Source organism: Zalophus californianus, chromosome 5 (assembly GCF_009762305.2).
Source record: "Zalophus californianus isolate mZalCal1 chromosome 5, mZalCal1.pri.v2, whole genome shotgun sequence".
Classification (NCBI taxonomy): Eukaryota; Metazoa; Chordata; class Mammalia; order Carnivora; family Otariidae; genus Zalophus; species Zalophus californianus.
In genome coordinates, this window is record NC_045599.1 from 103,184,934 (window position 1) to 103,206,359 (window position 21,426).

The 21,426-nt window shown below is 41.1% G+C and overlaps 1 protein-coding gene across 7 annotated transcripts in view; it reads left to right on the plus strand.

The window, feature by feature from the left end:
* The window catches only part of ATP10B (ATPase phospholipid transporting 10B (putative)), a 391,956-nt gene that overhangs the window by 68,068 nt on the left and 302,462 nt on the right, over positions 1 to 21,426 (plus strand). The gene's annotated exons all lie outside the window — the stretch shown is intronic.

The window sequence follows — 21,426 nt, forward strand, 5'->3', positions numbered from 1 at the left end:
TTTATTAAACTACCATTCCTTCCTCCAGTTCATTTAAGCAAACATCAACTGGCTTCATTGTTAAATCAGATGCTAAGTATGTGACTTAAATTTCTCTCCCTGCCTCCCCCCCCCCCACACACACACACCAGAGCATTGTAGGAACTATCAAGGTGCAGAACTATTAAGGTGTGTTCTTAGCTGAAAGTAACAAAATACAGACTCAAGATGGCTTAAATAATAAAAAGTAAAGAAAAGCTAGAAAAAAGTTATTAGTGCTCAGAACAAGAAGTCCTAAAGTAGGACAGGTCCATAGTTGGTTTATTGAATAGCTCAAAATGTCACCACAGTCTGGATTCTAACCTCTTCAATGGGCTGTCTCTTTCATTTATTTCTTTTTATCAGCCTTTCCAGAAATCCCCCAGCAGGCTTTCACTCACATTCATTGGTCAGAAGCATGTCACACACACTTGTTTAAATCAATCCCTTGCAAGCGGATGGGACCACTTTGATTGACTTAGACCAATCATGAGTCCTATCCTGGGGCTAGGGATCGTATCCACATCCCCTGAAGCACATGGTCACATAGAAGTGAGTGACTATCTGAACAAAATTGAAGTCTTGTTTAAAAGGAGAAAGGAAGGAGGAATGGTTATTATAAAGGCAATTAACACTCTCTGCTATAAGGCAAAACTATGCAAATCTTAGTGGTATTTCCTCCAAGATGAATGTTTGTACAGGTTCCTAAGTTCCAAGGTGTCATATACTCCATCACTGGAGAAAAAGCGGGGACCTAGCCTTGGCTAACCTCCCCCAAAGTCATTGATAAACTGAAGAAATATTAGAAATACCTTTGACTCTGGATATAAAACCCAAGGCATTATAATACCATATGCAGGCCGTTTCTTCAATTTGCATAATTATATACTCCTCCTCAAAAACTAAGCAATGCTGCCAACTTAAAAAACAAACTACAAAGCAATATTAAATATGCATTGCTAATTTGACTTTTTAATTTGTCTGGGATCTTCACAAAGACATGCACAACTCTATAGATACTGAGGCTTAATAAGACCTTCCACTTGTCTGAAAAAAAAAATCAGCACAAAAAGAAAGGCTAAAACCAAAATTTTTCAGCTAAAGAATTTGATTTGATGTTTGAAAATTACCAGTAAGAGATCATGCTATTTAAATGACTCTAAAATTCACTATTCTGTGTGCTAACATCATTCAGTTGTAGGTGATTGCTTTGTGCAGCCAAAAAAAAAGGAAACATTTCCTGAATGTCTCCATTCTGTTTTGAGTCACCTATGAGCTATGTGTGTTCTTACATTTGAACATTAATAGGAAGTGATTGAAGAGATGCAGAAAGACTTTCTTGCCCCCAGCCTATTAGTGATCTACCTAAAATATCCACACAAATCCCTGACTTAGGCTTTGAAGGTCTCAGTTATAACAAAAATATGTTACCTGGCCAAGGTGTACTATTTTTAGACACGTCAATTTGAGTTCATCAGTTAGCCCCAGTGATGACGGAGACACAGGATACAGATGTGTATATGCATCCAGAGAAGTCCTCCTGGAGCTATATTACAAACCACATATACCAGCATAACTCAGAAATACTATGGGTTCAGTTCCAGACCACCACAATAAAGCAAATATCACAATAAAGCAAATCAAATGAGTGTTTTGGTTTCCTGGTGCATATAAAAGTTATGTTTAGGAGCACCTGGGTGGCTCAGTCGTTAAGCATCTGCCTTCGGCTCAGGTCGTGATCCCAGGGTCCTGGGATTGAGCCCCACATCGAGCTCCCTGCTCCGCAAGAAGCCTGCTTCTCCCTCTCCCACTCCCCCTGCTTGTGTTCCCTCTCTCTCTGTGTCTCTCTCTGTCAAATAAATAAAATCTTTAAAAATAAGTTATGTTTACACAAAACTAGTCTATTAAATGTGCAATATCACTATGTCAGAAAAAACAATGTACATACCTTAATTTAAAATACTTTATTACTAAAATGTGCTAGCCATCATCGAGCTTTCAAAGAGTCATACTCTTTTTGCTGGTGTAAGGTCTTGCCTTGATGCTTATGGCTGCTGATTGATCAGGGTGGTGGTTGCTGATGGTTGGAGGGGCTGTGGCAATTTCTTAAAATCAGACAACAATAAAGTCTGCCTCTTTGACCCTTCTTTTCAGTTTCCCTATAGCATGTGTTTCTGATTGATAGCATTTTACCCACAGTAGAACTTCTTTCAAATTTGGAATTAATCCTCTCAAACCCTGCCACTGCTTTATCAATGAAGTTTATGTAAATATTCTAAATCATTTGTTGTCATTTCAACAATCTTCACAGCATCTTCAGCAGGAATAGATTCCATCTTAAGAAAACACTTTCTTTGCTCACCCATAAAAAGCAACTACTCATACATTTATCATGAGATAGCAGCAATTCAGTCCCATCTTCAGGTTCCATTTCTCATTCTAGTTCTCTTGTTATTTCCACCACATCTGCAGTTACTTCCTCCGCCGAAGTCTTGAGCCACCCCCCTCCCAGAGTCATCCATGAGGGTTGGAATCAACTCCTTCCAAACTCCTGTTCATGTTGGTATTTTGACCCTCTTCTAATGTAACATGAATGTTCTTAATGACATCTAGAATGATGAATCCATGCCAGAGGTTTTCAATTTACTTTGCCTAGATTATCAGTGGAATCACTATTTAGGGCAGCTACAGACTAATGAAATGCATTTCTAAAATAATAAGAGTTGAAAGTAAAAATTACTTGGACTATAGAATGGATATTGTGTTAGCAGGCATGCAAACAGCATTAATCTCATACATCTCCATCAGAACTCTTGGGTGCACTGTCAATGAGCAGTAATATTTTGAAAAGAATTTTTTTTCTGAGTAGTAGGTCTCAACAGTGGGTTTAAAATACTCAGTAAATCATGTTGTAAACAGAAGTGCTGTCATTCAGGCCTTGTTGTTCCATGTATAGAGCACAGGCAAAATAGATCTAGCATAATTCTTAAGAAGTCTAGAAGTCTAGGATTAAGAAGTCTAAGATGGTAAATGAGAATTGGCTTGAAATTAAAGTAACCAGCTGCATTAGTCTCTAAACAGAAGAGTCAGACTATCCTTTGAGGCTTTAAAGGCAAGCATTGACTTCTCTCTGGCTATGGAAGTTCTAAATGGCATTTTCTTCCAACAGGAGCCTGTTTGTGTACCTTGAAAATCTGTTTTTTAGTGCAGCCATCTGCATTAATTATACTAGCTAGATCATCTAGGTAACTTGCTGCAGCTTCTACATCAGCACTTGCTGCTTCACCTTGACTTTTATGCTATGGAGAGAACTTCTTTCCTTAAACCTCATGGACAACCTCTACTACCGTCATACCTCTTCTGCAACTTCCTCACCTCCCTTAGCCTTCACAGAATTGAAGAGAGTTAGGGCCTTGCTCTGGATTAGGCTTTGACTGAAGGGAATGTTGTGGCTGGTTTGATCTTCTATCCAGACCACTAACACTTTCTCCGTATCATCGATAAGGCTATTTCACATTCTTATCATTTACATATTCACTGGAGTAGCACTTTTAATTTCTTTCAAGAACATTTTCTTTGCATTTACAACTTGGCTAACTAGTACAAGAGGCCTAGATTTTTAGCTATCTCAGCTTTTGACTTGCCTTTCTCACTGAGCTCAATCAGTTTTAGCTTTAGATTTAAAATGAGAGAAATGTGACTCCTCCCTTCACTTGAACATTTAGAGGCCACTGTGGGGTGGGTTATTAATGGGACCAATTTCAATATTGTTGTGTCTCAGGGAACAGGAAAGCCTGAGGAGAGGGAGAGAGATGAAGGAATAGCCAGTCAGTGGATCGGTCAGAACACACACATTTATTAATGGACATCTTATAGGGGTGTGGTTTTGGGCAACCCAAAATAATTACAATAGTAACAACAAGGATTACTGATCACATATCACCATAACAAATACAATAATAATGAAAAAGTGTGAAATATTTCTAGAGTTAGCAAATTTGACACATACACATGAAGTGAGCCAATGTTGTTGGAAAAATGGTGCCAATAGACTTGCTCATAAACCCAAGGTAGTCACAAAATTTTAATTTGTAAAAAACACAATTTTAGCAAAACACAAAAAAATGAAATGTAGAAAAATGAGGTCTGCCTATATAAATGTATGTATATGTATCTATATATAAAATAAGGATAAAGATTATGTATAAATACAACACACATATGTACAATGTTATGTAAGTGAATTCCTTTTAATACAAGCTGTTCTATAACCTGCTTTTTAAACTCATCAATACATTACAGACATCTTTCCATTGCAGTGTATGTGTACATATGTACACATAATTTTTTTTCCGCTGATTAATATTACATCTCAGGAATGAATGGTAATTTATTTACTCAATTCTCTACTCCAGGATATCCATCTTTGCAAGTTTATATTGTTACTGTTTTAAATTACACCAAACCTTCGTGTACACTGGGATCTTTCTCCACATATACGGGTTTATCTTTTTAGTCAAGTTCCTAGAAGGGTGATCGCTGGGTTAGTGAAAAGTCAACTAGCTGTGTTAAATGGAGAGTCATAACGGGCTAGAATCTTGACCCTGGACATGGGCTCATATCAGATCCTGGGCCCTTTGGGGCTTCTGGGTATGCCAGTGAAGCCTTGAGCTCCTACAGAAGGGAGAGGTGAAATGACAGGAGGAAGAAAACGGGGACAAAGCGTATGAACTGTTAACTTTTTTAATGCCACATTTTTATCCTTTGCTCTCATGGAACAATAAGGAAACTACTGTTATGTCAGGCAATCATACTTATTTTTGTGTTTACTTGAGCAATGTCTGTCAATCCTTTGTCTGGACTATAAAGTCCCCAAATCAGGTCTGGTTTTCTGATGTTGTCCACTACTATGTGCTGAATGCTTGACATATTTATTACTGTGGATGTGTTTTTGGGAGGCGAAAGAGTACATTAATTACATAGAACATATTTCATGATGGAAGGGATTTGGAAGGAAGTTCCTAAAGAGTGAAGTGTAGGACTGTATCCTCTTCCCAACTTCTACCCAATGCCCAGTATGACTTTTGTTTATGACACTCTCTATCCCACAACAATGGAAATAGAATGCCTTACAACTCCAGTTATATCTACTATCTTAGGGCAAAAGATGATGATGTCTCAGGAAGTAGTGTATAAAAGCAGGTTGTTATAAATGAGCCATCCCTGTCAGTCAAGATTTATCTTTAATGTAATTCACTCAACCACTGACCTTAGGGTCAACCTATTTTTATGACCAGCATTTGATTTATTTCTCCCTTATACTTCCCTTTCTAAACAAGGTGAGGTTCTTTGAGATTATGAAAGTAAAGGCAGAAACGGACTTAGAGATGTGACTTTATACTAAATTCTAGCCATTGCAAAACGGTGGGGTTCTAAAATATTGTGCCAGTTTGACTTTCTCCAAAACACACTGGAAAGATGAGTTTTTTTTTTCTTTCCATAAATGATACTTACCTGCCTTTTCTCTTTCCAGAAATGTTTCCCATCACATCATTCAGGGTTTTATCTAAGCTTCTTGAATTCTTGTCATCCTTCCCAGAGCAGTGAGGTAGTTTTCATGCTTCCCAAGTCACTTAATGTTGGTCTGCTGTTCTGTGCCCAGCCAAAGAGCAAGCTAAACAGAGACACCCTACACCAATCACCAAACGATGACTCCATTGGCTCCTGGGCTGAGAGTAGTTTGACCTTAGAAATCCTTCAACTAACCCTGAGGAAGAAGAGAGATTGCTATTTGGCTTTTCAAAGTGAAGTCTGCAGACAAACAGCATTAGCATCCTCTGGTAGCTTCTTAAAATGAAGAATCCCAAACCCCACCTCAGACATAGTAAGTCATAATATACATTTATCAAGACCCTTGGGTATTTGGTTATGCACCTTTTAGATCTAAAGGACAATCTCTTGGGGCCATTCTCCCTGATATCTTCCTATTTCCAAAATATCTCCCTGCTCTAACCAAAATGAAGCACATATAAAGTACAGAATTACCAAAAGTGCATTATTCAATACCTTACACCATTATCAGTTTAGGTAAAAGAAAAAAAATATATATAGCAGGGAGATATTTTGGAAATATATATATATATATATATTTGTGTGTGTGTGTGTGTGTGTGTGTGTGTGTATCATACCAATTTAAAGACCATTTTCTCTATTTAAAAATAACTACTTAAGGGTGCCTGGGTGGCTCAGTCGGTTAAGCATCTGCCTTTGGCTCAAGTCATGATCTCTGGGACCTGGGATCAAGCCCTGAATTGGGCTCCCTGCTCAGTAGGTAGTCTGCTTCTCTGTCTCTCTCCCTCTCCCCACTGCTCATTCTCTCTCTCAAATAAATAAAATCTTCTTTTTTTAAAATACCTACTTAGTCCTGAAAGCATTTCATTATTTTCAAAGCAATTCCCCCCACCCATTCTCTCATTTGTTCAAAATGGTAGTCCTATAATAAGATCAAATCACGGTTAAAAATGAGGAGTAAGATAAAGTGATTTTTGGTGCTCCCAACCTCTCCTTCTGAGCTTATTTCCTCTGATCTCTTAGGGATTCCAATACTCTCTCTCTCTCACCACAAGCAAAATCTATTCTTGGGACAGCACACAATGCCAGCCATTTATTATTTTATATGTTTTCACAGATTTGTTCTAATAATTTGTAGTCATATCTCTCATGATGAAAGAAAGTCTTGGTCTCTCATTTAAAGGAATATTACACATGAGGAAGAGTGAAAATATAAGAAATATTGAACTCTAGATTAGAGTTGACAATAAGTTTCATATGAGCAGTTGAGATCTTCCTGGAGCTCTGTGTTAAAAAGGATTCTGAGGCTGCATCTGAGTTCACCAAAGGGGGTAGGTGGGGATTGTGATTAATCAATCCTTATGTATGAAATAAAGATGGAGCCATACATCAGCCATATAATGTTTCATACTAACATTGACTAAATCTTTACCTGCCATGCATGTCAAGCTACTTGTATGCTCTTAGTTATCTATTGCTGAAAAACAAATCACCCCAAAATTTAGTGACTTAAAGGAATAATATTTATCATTGCATAGTTTCTGAGCATCAGGACCTTTTGAGCAGATCTCCTGGGTTCTCTGTCTCAGGGTTTCCCATAAGGGAACAATCAAGATATCAGCTGAGGGTACAATCTCATTCAAAGGCTCAGCTGGGGAAAGATTCACTTTCAAGATCACTCATGTGGTTATTGGTAGTTCCTTGAGGGTTGCCACACTCAGGGTCTCAGCTTCTCACTCGCCATTGTCGAGAGACAACCTTAACTTCCTTGCCAGATTGCTCTCACCATAGGGCAAGCATGCAAGATGAGTGAGAGAGAATGTTAGCAAGAGGGAAGTCACAGTATTTTGTAAATTACTTATAGAAATGGTATCCCATCACCTTTGCCTGTTGTACTCATTAGATGTAAGTTAGTATGTCCGCTCAAGGGGAGGGTGTGAATACTAGGAAGTGGGAATCCCTGGGAGCCCTTTACAAGCAGCCTGCCATACATGTCTTATCTCATTTAGTCTCCACCTGGTCCCTTATGATATGTACTGTTATAATCCCATTTTTACAAGTGAGGAAGTAGGAATAGAGAGGCAGTCATTTATTCAAGATGATATAGCTACTAAGGGACAGAGCTAGAGTTTTGATTCGGGTCCACTTGACTTTAAAGCTGATGTGATTGTTGTAATGCCTTTTTCCATCTCAAGAATTACTCTACAGAGTGGTCCTCAAAATGTTTTGACCATGAGCCCCTATCAGCAAAAACTCAGAATATACCCTTACTGTATGCATATGTATTTATAAAGTACATCTTAATCTGTAATGAAATATGAGTTAAGCTTACTTATAATAGTGATTATGAATGGAAGTTCTTTTATCCACACCACAATGGATTATTTTACCCTCCCCTGGGGTCACTCCCACATTAGAGATTACCAAACTAATGGCTGTGGCATCCTATGATCCACGACTTCCTAGTGGATAGTCAAGTGGGCTGGCTGGAGATACAGTTGGAAGTTTCTGCTGTCCAACCCCTTAAAGGGAGAAACTGAATGTCAGTTACCGCTTCACCCCATGATAAATGTTAGGAGAAATGTTGAATGAATAGGAGTTTAACAATTCCTTCCTCTTACTTGGTTTCATCAAGTCACATAAGGAAGGATTACAAAATTGGAGTAGCCTCCCCCAGCTCAAAGCTGTGGGGCTTCACTGTGGGACAAGAAAAAAAAAAAAAAAAAAAACCTTTAAATCTTCCTCCTGATCAGGCTTGAGGGATAGAAAAAAGTGCAGATGTAGTTTCCAACTGAGGCTCTCTACCTTATAAGAACTATTTATTATTGTCTAAAAATTACATATGTGGGGGCGCCTGGGTGGCTCAGTCATTAAGCGTCTGCCTTTGGCTCAGGTCATGATCCCAGGGTCCTGGGATCGAGCCCCACATCGGGCTCCCTGATCAGCGGAGAGCCTGCTTCTCCCTCTCCCACTCCCCCTGCTTGTGTTCCCTCTCTTGCTGTGTCTCTCTCTGTCAAATAAATAAATAAAATCTTAAAAAAATAAAAATTATATATGTGTTTTTTTAAACAGGTAATTCATTCACATGATAAAAACATGCTTAATGCATTATGGGTACTTAGTGGTAATTAAGCTTTCGCCACAGCCTGTCTTCACCCTCTCTGCTCTCCTCCCCTAAAATAACCACTTTGTATATGTATATCCTTCCAGTGAGGGTCTGTATCCATTCAAATATACATGTGGATGCCCACCTTTTTTGTATCCCAGGTTTACACATTGTCCTATGTCTTAGTGTTTTTTCACTTATTTTTTCTTAGAGATGTTGTTACATCAGTACACAAAACACTTTCTTATTCTTCTTAATGGCCACGTAATATTCTGTAGCATGAATGCACCAAAATTTATGTAACCAATTCTCTGTATATGGATACTTAGTTTGACTCCAGTCTTTTTGCTCTTATAAACAATGCTGCCATAGATATATCCTTCAGAGAATTATTTGGGTAAACATTTGGCTTTCTCTCTTTTTCTGACCATTTAAGAACTGTGTAGTCATTGTTTGGTCCAGGTTGGGGAATAACTGACTGATATGAACATATAACCACCTCTGTATCTTCTAGATAATTCTCTGACAGGGCTCCCCTTGTTCCAATACTTGGTACCTCAGCTGAATAAGCCCCACAGTGCTACAATGTGACTTCCCTGGAAGACTAGAGAAACTAAGGCTCCATCTTCCATCTGTGAATTTCCCACTGCAGTCCTGGGAAACAAGTATAAGAACTCTGCCATGGACTAGCTAACAGGGGTTTACCAGGGTAGTATGGGTGGTCTTGAACAGTGGCAGCATGGTGTAGTGGGGGAGCTCCAGCTTTCAGGTCAGTGAACTTGAACTCCGTGGGAAGTTTCCCAAATCAAGATGTCACCAGAAAATAGGGGATTGGAACCTGGCTAGGCACAAATCATGGGTGCCCACTCTAATGGGTGTTCAAGCAGATCCTTCATCAGCATGATAAAAACATGCTTAATGCATAATGGGTACTTAGTGATAATTAAGCTTTCCCCAATCCCTTTGTCATTATCCCTTTTATAGCTCTGAATTCTCCTGCCTCTCAGGTCCTCTTTCCACAGCAAGACTAGATGATCTCTAAGATCCCATTCATCTCAAGTTTTCCCCAACTTTGTGATTTACCATCACATATGGGGGAAGGAGGTATCAGACTCAGGCATCTGCCTTTACTTTCTTTGATCCCCATCTTATTAGATCACTCAGAACTCGCCAGATGTGGAAATCTGGCCATTCCTCTTGCCTTCCTGGCCAACTGCATGTGGGAATTATTCACAGGTTGCCCAACTGAAATGCCTTATGAACACCTGTTTTTGCTCTGATTTTCAAATCCTTATTCTGGCCAGGATGACATACACACACACACACACACACACACACACACACACACACACACACACACTGAAATCTCAGCCTCTGGGTTCTAACTGGGCAAGATTTTTGACATGTGGACAAATTGTTATAAGCATATGGATGACTAGGCTTATTGTATTATTCCCTTCCACAAATGTCATAGGGGGAAGTCTTTAATAACAACAACAGCAACAGCAGAAGCTCCATTTGAGTTCCTATTTGATCGTGCAGTCTGTATGAGATATGGGAAATTGTAATGGGCCCGGGAGTCAGTCTAACTGGTTTAGAACCCCATTTCCAACTCTCAGTAGCTTTGTCACCCTGACATAGTCTTAACCTGTCTGAACATCAGTTACACGATCTACAAACAACAACAACAACAACAACAACAACAACAACAACAACAACAACAAAAACTAGCCACACCTACCTCAAAAGGGCTGGTATGGGGCGCCTGGGTGGCTCAGTCGGTTAAGCAGCTGCCTTTGGCTCAGGTCATGATCCCAGGGTCCTGGGACCGAGCCCCGTATCGGGCTCTCTGATCAGCAGGGAACCTGCTTCTCCCTCTCCCACTCCCCCTGCTTATGTTCCCTCTCCCGCTGTCTCTCTCTCTGTCAAATAAATAAATAAAATCTTTTTTTAAAAAAAAAGGGGGCTCTTAAGATCTAATGAGGCATCCCATGGAAAGTACTCAGCCCAGTGCCTGGCATATAGTAAACACAAAGTAATAATTGCCTATTCTTGTAGCTGTCCCTATAAGATTGTTTCTCCCCATTTCATAAACTTGCAAACTCAGAAGCAGAGAGGTAAACAACTTGCCCAACACCAAAAGTAGCAGAACTGGTAATTAAACTTAGGTCCATCTGTCTCATTAATGTTTCAAATAATTTGGGGGTGCCTCCTAGGTTCCAGTGTACTGGGAATAGAGAAACAAGTGAGCAAGGCACAGTCATGGCCCTCATGGAGCTGACAGTCTAATGAGATGCCATGGAGCTCCTTGACATACATCCCACCACTGCCTTTCTGAAGCTGCTCTGGGGCACCTGGTTAAAATGCCCCCTGGATACTCTTGACAGTAATTGCAACAGCTAGAATTTATTGGGTGCTATTGGGTGCTCATTTAATCTCCCCTGCAGCCTTGTGAGGCTGCTACTATGATTATCACTTTGCAGATCAGAAACCTGAGGCTTGCAGAAGGTGGAAGGACTTGTTAAGGTCATTTAGCTAGAAAATGCTAGAGCTGGTATTTGAACTTAGGCCGCATGCTAGCACAGTTCATTATATTATTTCCAAGGAGGCAAGGTGACCTGTGACTGGGATAGGAGCCTGAACAAAAAGCTGTGTCACTGCTGCAGCCCACAGCTAATTACACAGAAGGTTGATCCTACTTTTTGTTCCCCGGGCTCCTGCAGTTACCCTCCAAGGGTAAGAAATACTAGAAGAGACATTTAGGTCCTAAAAACAAAGAAACCAAGCACTCTCTAATTAAAAATCAGGCAGTAGGACTTAAACTGACTACCTCTGCTCTCCTAAGCTCCAATTACTTGCACTTTTAAGGATCCCTGTGTCAAGGGGCAAGCTCCCATTGGGTCAGCTAGTGACAGATATTGGGCTCCTTGACTCGGCGGGGTGCAGACAGCCGTGGCTCCAGAAGACATGGGCAGGGCCGGAGCTGGGCGTCTAGCTGATAAACACAGCCATGGCCTGCTGACTTCGGCAGCACGGCAGCATATCACCGAGAGGGCTGTGTTCATAGGAGTTGAACAAATTTAGTTCTGACTCCCTGATTCAGAGGATTCATCTGAATCTCCACAGGCTCCTGGTGGGTCCAGGGAACCGGTGATGCTGGTAATAAGTAAAATGATGTCAGTATGATTTTCCCCCATTTGTTGGCTTTATTCATGGCTCACAGTTACCAGCCAGCAAGGGAGGATCTGCACAACCCTAAGGCATTGTGAGATGGTTGTTGAGGAGTAAAAACAAGACAGAAAAGGGAGGCTTCCTGCAGGAAACAAAGAGGTCTTGCCCTTCACAAAGAGACAAAGCGAAACACAGCTGGAGCCTGAGTTCAGGTCTGTGTTCCTTACAAAAGAGAACACCCAGCCAAAACAGAGACTAGATTTGTAATTGTGTCCCCAAACTGAAATTAAGAAAACTAAAGCAGTAAGTCCCTTCTGGATCAACTCCCCAGCTGTCTCCCTGTGTGGGCAGATTATCATAGGAAAACGTAAATGACCACCCAGGACTGTGCAAAGAGGCTGTGCACAGTTGATAGAGCTAGATAGGATATCATCCCTTCCCAAGGGCTTACTGATCGGGTGTCACATTTGAGCCTCGAAGCACAAGGCAGGGTTGACACTGGGTATTTTAACTCACTTTATGTGTCTACAAACTGCGAATATCCAGGCAGGTTATGAGATCTGCCTAAAACCATGCAGCAACTTGATGGAAGAAACAAAACCAAAACTCCAGTCTGTGCTCTTAGACTTCAGTGGTATCTCCAGGGAAACACAAGAATGTATGCGGGTGCTCCACACAGCCAGTGCAGCCTGGGAAGCCCTCAGTCCTCATTCGCCATCATTAAGTTGCTGAGACCTCTGGCTACTCCTCCCATGGAGCCAAAGGGAAGACCAGTGTCATTTACTGTGTATGTCTAGCTCCTAAGGTTATACTGGCAAAGCTCCTAAGGAACCCCAGGGGAAGAAAACACCCCTCCTGAATTAAGGCCCTAGAGAAAGTCTGCTGCCCCTTCCTCCTTGTAGAAGAAAGCACTATATCAAGAGTCTATTAAGAATAAACAGAAGAGAAAAAGTCACCTCTGCTCAAGGTGTGCCCGCTGGAACAGGGCTGATGTTTCCAGCATCCAGAACTTGCCACAACACTGCTGCAGAATAAACTGTAGCCGGGTGGTCAAGAGCCAGGCAGAATGGGTTTCAAGGCCAAGATCTGCCACTTGCTAGCTGTGTGACACTGGAAAAATATTAACTGTCTGCAATTCTTCAACTATAGGATGGAGCTACTATGTACCTAACAAATGGCTCATAAAGTATTTAGCTGAATAAATGGGCCTTCTCGGTAGCAGGTTTCTAGTAGAGCTGGAAATGCCTCCAGAAATCACCTCACCCGGAGGTTCCCAAATCTCACTGAGAACAACCTCATGTGAGGTGCTATCTAAAAATGCATATGGCGGGTGCCTGGGTGGCTCAGTTGGTTAAGCGACTGCCTTCAGTTCAGGTCATGATCCTGGAGTCCCAGGATCGAGTCCCTCATCGGGCTCCCTGCTCAGCAGGAAGTCTGCTTCTCCCTCTGACCTTCCTCCCTCTCATGCTCTCTCTCTACCATTCTCTCTCTCTCTCAATAAATAAATAAAAATCTTTAAAAAAATGCATATGGCTGGGCCCCAGACATTCCCATCCCAAGTGGCTTGCTTTTATGCTCTCAAACTCAGAGACCTCCCTACTCCTTTGATACGCAGTTACAGAGTCTGTCCAGGACAAAAGTATGGCACTTTTTAACAACATCTATAACTATTTTTCAAAATTTCTGAGGCTAGAGACCAGGCTTCTGTTGTTTTCAAAGCTGCACAGGTGATTCTTCAGTAGTCAGATTAGTGTTAGTCCTTAAAATGATTCTTGGGGGGCCTGTGACCTAAGCCCTTGGAATCCAAGATACTTGAAGTTCCCAGAACCATAGAACTAATTAGCAAATCATAATCATAACAAATATACCCCCAGTTTTTCTGATTTTCAGTCTAATGACCTTACCAAATCAAACTAAATTAAGAAACGAACAAATCCTAGCTGGTTGCCTCACGTGTGGTCCGTGTGTCTGGGTTTATGGTGTGTTAGCAAATGTTGAGAGGCATCATCAGATTTCTCCCTAAGGACTTACGGTATACATCTCAGAAACCTACACCCAGGCAGATGTGAGATCAGTGTGTGAAGCATTGCTGACCTGCTCTGGAGAAAGCTGGCTTTTTAGGGCACAAGGCCAGAGCACGGGCATCAAAGCTCCCTCCCACAGCACTTCCAAGTGTCCTCCTGGGTGATGACAGGCATCGTGCCCCAGAAGGAAATGACCTAATCAAAAGAGCAAACCAGGCACACAAACCAATAAGGGGTAGCATGTGTTACATTTGTAACCAGTGGTTAGTATTACGAAGTCCTCCTTTTCCTGAGAGCTGACCAGTTGCCAAGAAATGAGCTGAGTATTGAGATAACAACTTACTTTAGCAGTCCTGCAAGAATAATACTCTTGTTTATCCTTTCGTCTCATTTATCAATGCTTTTTATTTATCATCATTGTAAGGATGAGGAAATGTTAGCGTGGGGGGGTGGGGATCACAGACCTGAGATGAGCATAAAGGCACAAAAAAAAGAAAAATGGAACATTCCTGTCTTTACTAAAGGAAGCAAATTTTGTTTTTAATAAATGTCATAAATGTTAATGACCTTTAAATAACAGAATATTTGTTGCCCTCAATATTTCTTTATGCTTCAATTTCCTCAGTTGTAAAATAAGGACTCATAATGTGCCTACTTCCTAAGATTATAAAGATTGAATGATTTAATGCATGAAAAGCACTTAGCACAATGAATACATCATAATTGTTCAATGAATGTTAGATATTATAATTGCTATTAGACTGTGGATTTGTCTTTTATTAAGTAGTAAAATTTACTCAAATCTAAGGGTGAAAAATACAGTGAATGACATGAGTGCATTTATATATATAATAATTTGTATAATATGGCCCATTTAGGACTTTAGACACTGCATTAGATTTTTTATTGCTATGTAACAGATGACCAGAAACTTAGCTTAAAGTGGCCTTCATTTATCATGTTACCATTTCTGTAGGTCAGAAGTCCAGGCAAGGCATGACTGGGTTCTCTCCTCAGGGTCTTACGAGGCTGAAATCAAGGTATTCATTGGGCTCTATTCTTTACTGGAGCTGCTTCCAGCTTATTCAGGTTTTTGGCCAATTCAATTTTTTGCAGTCATAGCACTGCAGACGCCATTTCTTTGCTAGTTGTCAGAGCTGGGACTATTTTCAGCTCCTAAAGGTCATCTACATTCTTGGCCATGCGGCCTCATCTATTCATTCAGCTTCAAAGCCAGCAATGGAAAATCTCTCTCCCATGAAAGCCCTGCCACCCTTCAGATCTTCCTCGCCAGTCCCTTTGAGGGGATCACCTGATTAATCAGACCCACCCAGCATAATCTAAAAGTCAGTGGCTCTGGAACCTGAATTACATCTGCCAGACCGGTTCCCAGAAGTCTCTAGAATGGTATTTAGTTGAATTAGTGAGAGAAGGCATGTATATAGGTCAGGGACCAGGAACTTTGGGGACCTTCTTAGAGTTCTTCCTACTGTAGATACATTTTCTCATCAACTCTGCAAGATGGGACAGTAAAATAATGAGTGACTTCTTTTTTACATGCAGCTCATGAAATAATGCTTTAAAGATTATTTTCATTGTTTTATAATTATATCCCATATATGGGACACCCAAGACCCTTGGCTTGCACTTAGCAGGAATGAGGGTTAAAGATACTAATGGTAATGTATTATTAGACCCTCTAGAAATAATCCCAAATACTCCTCAACACTGGCTATAAGTCACTTTAACCTCTTAATAACTATTTTATTACCTGTAGAAGGAAGAGATGAACATTTATCTCACAGGGCTGACATTGGAGTCTAAGGATGTTTTACATAAATGATAATGCTGATGAACAGCTGTGATTTCTTGCAAGCTTACCGGGTGCAGGCACTGTGCATACTTTTAGGGGCGCTGTGGCATCATTGAAGGTGTGCAGCTCCAGAACTGAGGCCAGAGTCATGATTCAGTCCCAGCTCTATCTCACTGGGTAAATTTCTGAACTACTTGGGGTCTCAGTAACTTTAGAGGATGGTGATGGCAACATAAGTGTGGACCTCACCCTAAATATATGGTCAGCATGTAAAATAGACTTTACATAAATCCTTTCTCTTTCTGAAAGATTTTATTTATTTATTGGAAAGAGAGAGAGAGCACAAGCAGGGGGGAGCAGCAGGCAGAGGGAAAAGCAGACTCCCCACTGAGCAAGGAGCCCAGTGAGGGACTTGATCCTAGGACCCTGGGATCATGACCTGAGCCGAAGGCAGATGCTTAACTGACTGAGCCACCCAGATGTCCCTACATAAATTCTTTCTAAAACTGCAGCCATTCATGATTTTGCCCTAACTCCATACCAACTATTCATACCACGTGCATACCATATATTCATTAAATCATTTTTTTCATATCCATGCCATCATAGTTTTGATGTACTTCATTTTTTTCTAAGCTTATTTAAGAGAAATGTACAACTGTCAAAAGTGTACTGAGCAAAATTACCAAGTGTATCACTAGAGATGAAAATACTGCGTGTTGAGCGATAAAGCAGTAAGGCCATGAAAAGTCTCTTCTAAACAAAAGGCAGTGCTCCTTGAGGTCCTTGAGGAAATGAATTGAGAACTACCCAGATTTTAAACAACTTAATTTTGTTTTTTGAAAAGGTGCCTTGAAGTCGAATTCATCTGATATTTAAGTTAAGCCTAGGGTGTAGAAAAAATATATATTCAGTGAAAAGAAAATGAAAATATACCCAACTCAGAACTCACACTCGGCTCTTTCTAATTCCAAAATTCATGTTTTTTCACCTCACAGCAAAAAATGGGGGCAATGGGAAGGGGGCAGAGGAGGTGAGTGGGGGAAAGCGGAGAGGGAAAGCTAGAAATACAGAGGAAGAGTGACAGGCAAATGTGCATCCAGAGAGGGAAGGAGGGAAGAGAGAATATATTAAGAAAGAGATGTTGGGGCGGGGGGAGGGGGGGTTGGTAAATCTTTAAGTAATAATAAACATTCCTTATTATCCATACTTGGGCTCCTGTGGGTTGTAAAATGCAATTACCACCTAGCCCTTTTCACTGTATGTGAATTAGGTGACTGACAGCTCTTCAGGTGTCTTTTCTCTTAAGCCTTTAGAACCCCACTTAGCATCCATCTGATATGGCTGCACGGTAGGGCAAAATTATGAACGGTCCAGCATGCTCATCATGAGGTCAGTGTGACTCCAGGATCTGAAAATCAGGCTGAGATCCTTAACTAAGTCCCTGTCCTTGGTCTACAAAGTAGACACACTAACGGAATTCTGGTAACCAACTTATGATCCTGAACGAGTGAATGAGGTGGCTTCAGTGTTTCTTTTTGACTTTCTACTTCTAGTCTAAGTGGTTCTCAAGAGGTGGATTTCTTACAGCCATTTGCTTCTACAACTAGAATTAAATTCTCTGCCTTTGCCACTTCCTGTTCCAAGAAGCCCCAAAACGCTGACTGCTCAGCACCTAGGGAAGAGCACTTTCATTCTATATTTTAATTAGGCCCTGACATCTGGTGTGGACGGAGTGCTTATTTGCACACCTGCAGGCTATTGGCTGTAAAGGAGCCCAGCCTATCTGGAGATTACTCGTGCAGATGGAGACTGCAGTCATTTAATTTAATAGAGCAATTGTGTGGGCCTTGTAGAATGTGCCACAACTGCGAAATGCGGGTCCCATCTCAATTCCCGGTACCCAGCGCTGTTCCTCATGTAACACACATCTCACCTCTTCTGTCAATCTTCATAACAAACACAGTCAGTTAGAAGAGAAGCTTGGCAACAGAGCAATCTTGAAAACATTTCAAAGGGGAGAGGGAAGAAAGGTGGGGCTCCTAGGAAACAATTGAATGTATAGAGACAATGAAACTTGCCAAGGGTTTAAATGATCATCTTCCCTCCTCTGTTCAAACAAATGTGCCCTGTACCCCCCTAGCCTCATCTAATGAGCTTCTGTCAGTGTGCAGCAGGAGGTGCACATCTGGTACCAAGATGGAGGCAAATGTGACAGGAGGTGGTCAGAGTGGCCTCAGAGCACTTGTGTTCCCATGACATTGGGGACAGTCTCTTACTTTCCAATGACAGACTGCCAACTCAAGACTGAGGCTCCTGTTTCATGGAACTTGGCCTGCAACATCTATTTTACTTCCCACTATATCCCCAGTACCTTTCACGGGGTCCAACAGTTTATATGCGCAATAAGCATTTGTGGAAAGAATGAATGAATGATTAGTCAGCTGAGGTTGTATTGCCAGACCATTGAGACCCATTAGCTTCCTGAATGCATCCTTCTGGACGTTCTCAAAGCTCTGGACCCACCTGGGTAACTTCCTGGAAATTCTGCCTATTGCTGTGTCCATTGGCTGTAAAAATAGGGATGCTCTTAGTCGATTTACATTTTTGCCTAATTATCTCTTCCATGCCTGTGGAATCCCAACTTGCTTACATTTTCACTGAGGAGAAAGGGCATTAGTAACATAGTGACAAATGATACAAAACAGAAAAATGCCTAATGTTATGGTACTGATTAAATGTTGGAGGAGTTAGGATGCCTGCGTGGCTCAGTCAGTCTGCCTTTGGCTCAGGTCATGATCTCAAGGTCCCGGGACTGAGCCCTGCATCCAGCTCCTTGCTCGGCGGGGACTGAGCCCTGCATCCGGCTCCTTGCTCAGCGGGGACTGAGCCCTGCATCCGGCTCCTTGCTCGGCGGGGAGCCTGCTTCTCCCTCTACCTCCTGTTCCCCCTCTGTGTGTTCTCTCTCTCTCTCTGACAAATAAAATCTTAAAAAAAAATAAATGTTGGGAGGAATTCAGAGGAGAGGCAATTCCTGTGGCCCCCCAAAATAAGAAAGGCCTTGCTATAGATCTTAAGTTTGGGGAGTCAGAGGAATTGTGGAAAGTCGACGAAAGAGGACGGGATGCATAAAGCCGTTAGCAGCATGCATTATGGTCAAAGCTGTCTTACGTTCCCAGTTTTACCATTTTCCAGCCATAGCATAATCTGTCTAAACCTTAGTCTTCTTTTTTTTAAAGTGGGAATAATTATGATTATGCCACATGCATTCCAGAAGACACCAGGATTAGAGTATTTAGAAAAAATTCAGATATATAGCAAATGCTGAATAGATAACAATAATGATAGGAGGAGAAGATGATGATGGCAATGCCAACAATAGCCAAGACCCCATAGCAGAAAGTGCTCTTTCTGGAAGGAAGGAAAGAAACTCATGCACTGGGGGGGTGCCTAAAAGAGTGGGGTGCCGATTCAAGAAAAACTTGAAATCTGTGAAGTGACAAAGAAATACTGAGTGGTAGAAACATTCAGAACAGGAAAGGAAAAGTTTACTTGCAAGGAGGGCAAGAAGTCAGTGCTGTAAAAGTCAGGTTCACCAAATGCAAAATGCAAGTGTGTAAAGGAATATATCTCCAAATTGCCAAGGATACTAAGTTTACATGTATCTGTTCCCGGCGGAGAAACAGCAACTTCTTCATATGATTACCATATTCATAAAGTTCAGGACATTTCCACAGACATGAGCATAGCAAACATCTGGAATTAAATTGCTTTGCTAGGGTTTCAAGGTTTATGTGAAATAATCAAGGCTCTAACATTTTAGGAACCAGAACCAGTCAGAAATTTTCTGAGGATTGATTCTCCCCTCCCCCAAGTATCAATTTTTGCTTCTACTGAAGTAATAGCTGTAATCCATTTCATGGCCACAGATATTTCATTCCAAATTGAGGATTTGGAAGCCAGACAGATGTTTGTTCAAATGCCAGAATTATCATTAAATGACGCTGTGAGTTCAGACAAGTTACTTAATCTCTCTGAAGCGTAGCCCCATCGTTTGTAAAAAGGGGATAAAACTCTTGTGTTATTTTTTATGGATTAAAATATAGGTAAGCACTAAGCACAGTTCTTGAGATGTTAGGAATATTCAGTCCGAACAAGTTTTTCTCCCATTGCCCAGAGCCGTGCTTCCTCACATTGCCAATGTACCTCAGGGAAGATGAGAAGGTGAGACTATTGATCCCACAAGCCTGGAACTTCTCCACTAAGCTTGGAAAATCCCCTGGAGACTGAGTGGAGGCAGGTGTCAAACTCCAGATGTCTTTTGCCGTGTTCTGGAGGACTGTGTCTGTGTGGATGAAATAGCACTATCGTTGCCCTCAAGTCAGTCTTCAACAAAGTGAGAAAAATTTTAAAAATAGGGTTTTCATAAAGTGAGATTAATTTAACTTAAGGACTATCATTTGTTCTAGGATCAGAGCCTTCCTAATGTTAACAGAATAAAACCATATGAGTATAAAGGTAGTTTGGGGTTTGGGTTTTGTTTTTCACTTAATTGGAAAAGTAAAACCTTGGGAATCCTAGATCAGCTCCCAACATTTCTTTGGAAATTTTATTACGCTGTATAATGCAAAGGATGGGAACCCTTGCCTAGAAAGCAGGAAATCTTCATTTTGCTAATTAGGACATTAGTGGCAATCACAGTACCTTTGAATCCAGGATTATTGTCTTTGGGTATACACTGGAAGCAAGGTCATGGGAAAATAAAAATTCTAGTCTGCTTGGTTATTGATTATTTCAAGCCGCATGCACACAGTTTAAAACCCTGTCACACCTCCTTTCACTGAAATACCAACACTGCTGTTGTGTTTGTAAAGTGCCCGTTACCAGTAAGTGGAGGTGTTGACTTACATTCTGAGGGTAGCAGATGCTCCGACTGCCCGATTTTCCTAGAATGAGAATGGAAGTTGATCTCTCTCTCGATGCTTCGAAATTGGGAGTCCTATCCTAAAGCTGCAGGCACTTCCTCCTGTTGTCTAAGAACACTGCTCTGAGAATATTTGTGAAACACTCAAGTGTGGGCCTGACCCCCTCAGTGCAGGGCATCAGTACTGCCTCTGCAGTGGTGGCTAGAGGTGCTAGCGGTGGTTAGAGGATGCCCAAGGACTCCAGTATTCCTATTAACAAGCAGATCCTGGAGAAGAGACAGCAAACATGGGGACTGAGCTACTATATTCAAACAGGAACCGAATTAAGTAAATAGGGACCACATATGGATTTCCTCTCTGGAAGAAGGTGCTCCTGAAAGGAAAGCAGTTTTCCTTTTGTGAGGATGGGAAGTGAAGCATGAAATATTTGCATGAAGGTGATGACTTGGGATGATAGAAGAGGACAAAGAAAAGAGCAGACAGATGGATATTCCCTTGGGTACAGACATACTGACTGTTCTTACACAGCCTATTGCCATAAGTGTCTACAGACCATGCTCTGGTGTTTGGAAAGACTAGATTTACAAAGACCTCAGATACTCATCCATGCCTTACTGAGTTCAGTAAAAGAGATGGAGAAGCAAAGGTCTTTTTTTAAAAAATGGCTGTTTAATTTTCTTTGTGTATATTCCGTGAAAGATAACTGGACATCATTTATGGATGACAAAGCTATTCTCTTATTATCAGGGTTAGAACCTTCGAGTAAGCTATCATGCTTACCTCTGCCTCCATCAGGAT